Here is an 8,401-nt window from a genome sequence, read left to right as displayed (position 1 = left end):
GTCTATGCTTCCCAAAGCAATCAACACATTTAATGAAATCCCTATCAAAATACTACCAGCATTTTTCACAGAGCTAAAATAAAGAATCCTAAAATTTATATGGAACCATAATAGATCCTGAATAGCCAAATCAATCCTGAAAAAGAAAAGCAGATGGGTATAAGGAGGGCACATATTACATGGTGCACTGGGTGCTATACACAAATAATGAATCATGGAACATTTCATCAAAAACTGGAGGTGTACTGTATGGGGACTAATATAACAAAATAAAAATTATTTTTTAAAAATCCACAAAAAGAAAAAAAAAAGAAGGAAAGCGAAGCTGGAGGCATCACAATTCCAGACTTCAAGTTATATTACAATGTGCTAGTCATCAAGACAGTATGGTACTGGCACAAAAAACAGACACATAGATCAATGAAGCAGAATAGACAACTGAGATATAGATCCACAACTATATGGTCAACTAATCTTTGACAAAACAGGAAAGAAAAGACCCAATGGAAAAAAATGAGTCTCTTCAACAAATGGTGCTGGGAAAACTGGATACAAACATGTAAAAGAATGAAACCAGACCACTTTCTTACACCATACACAAAAATAAATTCAAAATAGATGGCAGACCTAAATATGAGACAGGAAACCATCAAAATCCTGGAGGAGAGAATAGGCGGTATCCTCTTGGCCATTGGCCATAGCAACTTGTTAGTAGATATGTCTCCTGACTAAGATAAAGAAAAGCAAAAGTAAACTGGGACTTCATCAAAATAAAAAAGCTTCCATACAGCGAAGGTAACAATCAACAAAGCTAAAAAGCAACCTGTGGAATGGGAGAAGATATTTGCAAATGACATATCTGATAAAGGGTTAGTATCCAAAATCTATAAAGAACTTACCAAAGTCAACACCCAAAAAAACACAAATAATCCAGTTAAGAAGTGGGCAGAAGACATGAATAGACTTTTTTCCCAAAGAAAACATCCAGATGGGTAACAGACCCATGAAAAGGTGCTCAGCATCACTAATCATCAGTGAAATACAAATCAAATCTACCTTGTGATATCACCTCACCCCTGTCAGAGTAGCTAAAATTAACAACAAAGGAAACAACAGATATTGGTGAGGGTGCAGGGAAAGGGGAAGCCTGCTACACCATTAGTGGGAATGCAAATTGGTATCGACTCTCTGGAGAACAGTATGGAGGTTCCTCAAAAAGTTAAAAATAAAACTACCCTATGTCCCAACAATTGTACTACTAGGTATTTGCCCATAGGATACAAAAATACTGATTCAGTGGAACATAGGCATCCTGTTGTTACAGCAGCATTATGAACCATAGCCAAATTTTGGAAAGAGCCCAAAATTCCATCGAATGATGAATGGATAAAGAAGAGTTGGTATTTATCTACAACGGAATATTACTTAGCCATAAAAAATGAAATCTTGCCATTTGCCCTGACGTGAATGGAGCTAGAATGCATTATGCTAAGCAAATGAAGTCAGTCAGAGAATGATAAATACCATATGATTTTACTCATATGTGGAATTTAAGAAACAAAACAGATGAACATAGGGGAAAGGGGGAAAAAGAGAGGGAGTTGAACCATGAGAGACTCTAAACTGTAGAGAACAAACTGAGTGCTGATTGAGGGTTGGTAGGCAGGGGTAGTCTAAATGTGTGATGGGTATTAAGGAGGGCATTTGTGATTAGCACTGGGTCTTATATGTAAGTGATCAATCACTAAATTCTACTCATGAAACCAATATTGTAGTATATGTTAACCAAAAAGAATTTAAATAAAAATTTGGAAAAGAAAAAAAATTAAAATAAATAAATAAAAATAAAAGGAGGAACACCCCCCCCACACACACACACACAAAACAACACTCTAATATGACCAACAAAGTGATGGAAAAGGAAAAGAGGAGACAAAGGAGACAGGGAGTAGGGAGGACAGGGAGAGCAACAGGAGTCTTATACAAAATATATAGAATTTTTTTTCAAAAAGAGCATCTACAAATATAATAAGTAGACATGACAAAATTATTTTAAACATTTTATTCATATTTCCTTTTGGCAGTAATCCACAATATTTTCTCTACAACCTTTTGAAGAACTCAGTTTGTGGAGAAGTCTAGTAGAAATACTATTTTTAGGGCTTGACCTATATTTCCCAAGGGTAGTAAACTATAGTAACATAGCAAATTCTGAATTACACTAACATAACAAATTCTGAACATACTTTCAATATGACCATATCCTTTGTCATGCAGCTGCTATTCTGGGAAGTGGAAATGGCTTCCTTTCTGGGACCTATAGATCCCAGTGTAATATTTTTTTTATTACATCAATCAACATAAATTTCATTTAAATATTTTATAAGTTTGTAAAATATATGCCATTTGAAAATGTTTATTAAGGTCCATATTATTTTAAGATAGGCCATTCTACCTCCACTATTAACTGCTATTACATCGCCCATTTTTTTTCCTATATGGATTGTGTCACAAATTAGAATTAAGTTTTTTTCTTTATTTTTTGTCTATAATACCCCCCTTAGAATATGAGAACTATTATGTATAGCAGGAACCAAGTCTGTCTTGTTCAAAATTCTATTCCCAGTGCCCAGCAAAGTGCCTGGCATGTAAGGGATTCTCAATAAATGCATTTTATATAAGTAAATAGATGAACCACAGATAGACCTTAAAATCTATCTTCATATCATCATATATCAAATGTCACAAAAAATTAATAACTTCTTAAAACAGTTATGTGAAGAAAAATGAACGTCATGCTGGGCAAAGAAGAGAGTTGAAGCAAACACAAAACATCTAGCACTCAAATTGAAACAGAGAGATCACTTTACTTGATGAACAATGTATCTAAACATTCTAAGGGTCATTTCAATATTATTGAAGCCACAAATAGATAAATAACTAACCAAAAGAAATGTCCCCTCATTATTAATTATTGTTTTTCAGTTTTAGTAGTAAATCAGTTTCAAGAATGTTTCAGCAATACAAATATAAGTAGTAGATTAATCACTTACAAAACCAGCACAGAGGTCAAAGCACAAATGCATTAAAATCAATTATATCTATAAAAACCAGTCAAGGAAATCACAAAATAAAAGAATGTAAAATATGGCATCATATACGTAAATACATAAATACAGTGGGGAAGTAAAAACTACTGCTTTTAGAGTGTGTTCAAACTGAAGTGACCATCAATTCAATATAGTTTGCTACACGCAAAAGATGTTATATGTGAACCTAATGGTAACCACAAGTCAAAAACCTCTAATAGATACACACACACACAAAAAAAAACATGGAGAGAGGGATCCACACATATCACTAAAGAAAGCCACCAAACCACAAGGGAAGAGAGCAAGAGAAGAAAGGAACAGAGAAGAACTAAAGAAACAACCATAAAGTAGGTAACAAAATGGCAATAAGTACATGCCTATCAATAATTACTTCAAATGAAAATAGTCTAAGTGATCCAATCAAAATACTTATGGTGACTGAATGGATAAAAAATGCAAGACCCATCTATATGCTGCCTACAAAAGACTCACTTCAGACCTAATGGCACATGCAGATTGAAAGTGAAGAGATGGAAAACTATTTACGATGCAAATGGAAGCAAAAAGAAAGCTGGAGTAGCAATACTTATATCAGACAAAATACACTTTAAAATAAAGATTGTTAGACAACAACAAAAACAAAAAACACCCACTTCATAATGATAAAGGGAAAAATCCAAGAAGAGGACAGAACAATTGTAAATATTTATACACCAAACATGGAAGCACCTAAATACATAAAGCACCTATTAACAGACATAAGGGAAAAAGAAAATGACAGTGATACAACAATAGTAGGGAACTTTAACACCGCACTTACATCAATGGATAGATCATCCAGACAGAAATCAACAAGGAAACAGTGCCTTTGAATGATACATTGGACCAGTTAGGCCTAACAGATATATTAAGAATGTTTCATCCAAAATAAACAGAATACACATCAATTTTAAGTACATATGGAACATTTTCCAAAATAGATTATGTTTTAGATCACAAAACAAGTCTCAATAAATTTAAAAAAGACTGAAGTCATATCATGAATCTTTTCCCAACCACAAAAGTATGAAACTAGAAGTCAATCACCAGAAAAGATCTGGAAAAGACACAAATACACAGAGGCTAAATAACATGGTACTAAACAATTTGATCAACCAAGAAATAAAAAAGTAAATTAAAAAATACATGGAGACAAATGAAAGCGACATACAATGGTTCAAAATCTTTGGGATACAGCAAATGCTCTTTTAAGAGGGAAGATTATAGCAATACAGACCCACCTCAAAAAACAAGAAAAATCTCAAATAAGCAGCCTAACCTTACACCTAAAGAAGTTAGAAAGAATAAGAACAAATGTCATTGAACATTACATCAAAAACTAATGAAGTACTGTATGTTGGCTAGTTGAATTTAAATTAAAAAAAGAAAAAAAAAGCCTAAAGCCAGTAGAAGGAAGAAAATAATAAAGATTAGAGCAGACATAAATACAAGAGGGAGTAAAAAACCAGAACAGATCAATGAAACCAGAAGCTGGTTCTTTGAAAAGATAACAAAATGGATCAAACTTTAGCCGGACTCATGAAAAAGAGAGTGGGGGGAGGGGACTCAAATAAATGAAATCAGAAATTAAGGAGGAGAAAAAACAACAAACAACACAGAAATACAAAAGATTATAAAAGAATATTATGAAAAATTGTATGACAGCAAATTAGACAACCTAGAAGAAATAGATAAATTTCTAGAAACATAACCTTCAAAAATTGAATCAGGAAGAAATAGAAAATTTGAACAGACCAATTACTAGCAATGAAATTGAATCAGTAATAAAAAAAACCTCAACTAATAAAACTGCAGCACCACATGTCTTCACGGGGGCATTATATCAAACATTTAAAGAAGAGTTAATAACTGCTCTTCTTAAACTATTCCAAAAAAAAAAAAAATAGAAGAGGAAGAAAAGCTTCCAAATTTATTCTACCAGATGGGCATTACCCTTTTACCAAAACCAGATAAGGACACAACAACATCCACAACAATAAGGAAAAAAAAACCTACAGGCCAATATCTCTGATGAGCATACATGCAAAAATCTTTGACAAAATTTTAACAAATCAAGTCAATGATACATACAAGAAAAAAATCATTCACCACCATTAGTGAGATTTATTCCAGGGATGAAAATATTTGCAAATCAATAAACATGATACATCACATAAACTAGAGAAATGATACAAAACATATGATCATCTCAATATATACAGAAAAAAACATTTGACAAATTGCAAATTCCATTCATTATAAAAACTCTCAACAAAGTAAATTTAGGGAAACTTACCTTAACAAAATAAAGGCCTTATATGAAAAATCCACAACAAAAATACTCAATGGTGAAAAATTGAGAGTTTTTCCTCTAAGATTAGGAACAAGACAGTTATGTCCACTCTCACTACTTTTATTAAACATAGTACTGAAATCCTAGCAACAGCAATCAAAGAAAAAAAAAGAAATAAAAGATACCCAAATTAGCTGAAGAAGAAGAAGAAGAAGAAGAAGAAGAAGAAGAAGAAGAAGAAGAAGAAACTGTCACTATTTGCAGAAGACATGATACTTATATAGAAAAACCTAAAGAATCCACAAAAAACTAGAAATGATAAATGAATTTGGGAAAGTTGGAGGATACAAAATTAATATACAGAAATCAGTTCCATTTCTATGCACTAATAATGAAGTAGCAGAAAGGAAAATTAAGAAATCAACCTCATTTACTATTTCCCCCAAACAAAAAGATACCTAAGAATAAACTTAATAAGCAAGGAGGTAAAATACCTGTACTTTAAGAACTATAAAATACTGGTAAAAGAAATTGAAGATGACACAAACAAATTGAAAGATATTCCATGTTCATGGATTTGAAGAACCAACATTATTAAAATGCCCATACTACCCAAAGTGCTCTACACATTTAATGCAATCCCTATCAAAATACCAACAACATGTTTTAAAGAACTAGAAAAAATACTAAAATTTGTATGGAACCAAAAAAGACCCTGAATACCCAAGGCAATCTTCAAAAAGAAGAGCAAAGCTGAAGGTATCACAATCCCAGATTTCAAGATAAACTACAAATCTATAGTAATCCAAACAGTATGGTACTGACAGAAAAATAGACATAGATCAATGGAACAGAGTGGAGAAGAGAGAAATAAACCCATGGTTTTATAGGCTTAATCTATAACAAAGGAGGCAAGAATATACAATGGGAAAAAGACATTCTCTTCAAAAAACAGTGTTCGGAAAACTGGGCAACTACATGCAAAACAATGAAACTGGACCATCTTGTTATACCATATACAAAAATAAATTCAATATGGATTAAATACCTAAACATGAGACATGAAACCATAAAATTCATAGAAGAAAACATAGGCAATGATTTCTGTGGCATCAAATGTAGAAACATTTTTCTAGATATGTCTTTTCTGGCAAGGGAAACAAATACAAAAATAAACTATTGGGACTACACCAAAATTAAAAGCTTTTGCACAGAGAATGAAACCATCATCAAAAAAATGCAACCTATGGAATGGGGGAAGATACTGGGAAATTATATATCTGATAAAGGGTTAACATCTAAAACATTTAAAGAACTTATACAACTCAACAGGGGAAAAAAAATCCAAATAAAAATGAGCAAAGGACCCAAATAGATATTTTTCCAAAGAAGATATACAGATGGCCCATAGACACATGAAAAGATATTCAACATCACCAATCATAAGGAAAATGTAAGTTAAAAATACAATGAGATTTCATTTTACACCTGTCAGAATGGTTTAAATTAAACACACACACACACACACACACACACACACACACACACACAAGAAGTAACAAGTGTTGGCAAGGATGTGGAGAAAAAGGAACTCTCATGCACTGTTGATGGGAATGCAAATTGGTGCACCACTGTGGAAAATAATTGGAGGTTCCTTAAATAATTAAAAACAAAATTATCATAGGATCCATTCATTCTACTACTGGGTATTTACCAAAAGAAAACAAAAACACTAATTCTGAAATATATATGCACCCTATTTTTATTGCAGCATTATTTATAAGAGCCAAATATGGAAGCAACCCAAGTGTTCTTTGATAGATGAATGGATAAAGAAAGATATATAATATCATTTTTTTAGAATATCACTCAGAAAAAGAGTGGAGTCTTGCCATTTGCAACAATATGAATGGACCTAGAGGGTATAACGCTAAGTGAAATAAGTTGGTCAGAGAAAGAAAAATATCATATAATTTCACTCAGATGTGGAATTTAGGAAGCAAAACAAACAAAGAAAAAAGAGATGAAAACAGACTATTTTTTTTTTAAGATTTTATTTATTTATTTGACAGAGAGAGAGAGACAGTGAGAGAGGCAACACAAGCAGAGGGAATGGGAGAGAGAGAAGCAGGCTTCCCACTGAGCAGGGAGCCCAATGCGGGGCTCGATGTGGGGCTCCCTCCCAGCATCCTGGGATCAGGGCCCAAGCAGAAGGCAGGCGCTTAATGACTGAGCCACCCAGGCGCTCCAGAAAACAGACTCTTTAAATACAGTGAAGGAAATGGTGGTTACCAGAGGGGAAGTTGTTGGGGCAATGGGTAAAATAGAGGGGATTCAGAGTATGCTTATCTTGATGTCTTGATGAACGCTGAGATGTATAGAATTGCTAGATCATTACATGGTACACCTGACACTAATATAGCACTGTTAATTATACTTGAAGTAAACAAACAAAAAGAATTTTTCAGCAGTCAAAATTTAGTAGTAACTCTTAAATATGTTATGAAGAAAATAAGAGGAAATAACTAGCCACAAGCAAAATATTTTAGTTAATAGTAACAATCCCAGTACTCCTTATATCTTTTGAAGTTTTGTGGTAGATTTATCCCCTCTATCTATATTTATTTAAGTATCTACAAGAGGACTGCATTTCCACTGGAAATGTGCTAGAGCTTAGGCATTGTTCCAAGTCAATAAATAATTATTTTGATTATACTACAAATCAAAACGTAAGCACTGCTGGTGACTCTTTACTGAAGAACATCTAAGTAATTAGAATTTGTATCTCCTTTCCAGATCAGGTGAATTAGTTTACTTTAAACTTTGAAGTTTCTGCAAAATTTTATGTTGTCAAAATCTAGTTTGCCATTTAGGCTCTCCAATATTGCCCAGGAACTATTTTTTTAAGTAAGAAATTAAATTATAATTTTAATTAAATTATTGTAGAAATTATCACAACTTTTTATAAAGGTATTAG

Source organism: Ursus maritimus (assembly GCF_017311325.1).
Source record: "Ursus maritimus isolate PB19 chromosome X unlocalized genomic scaffold, ASM1731132v1 scaffold_X1, whole genome shotgun sequence".
NCBI lineage: Eukaryota > Metazoa > Chordata > Mammalia > Carnivora > Ursidae > Ursus > Ursus maritimus.
The sequence above is the reverse complement of the archived record's forward strand: the minus strand, read 5'-3'. Positions refer to the sequence as shown.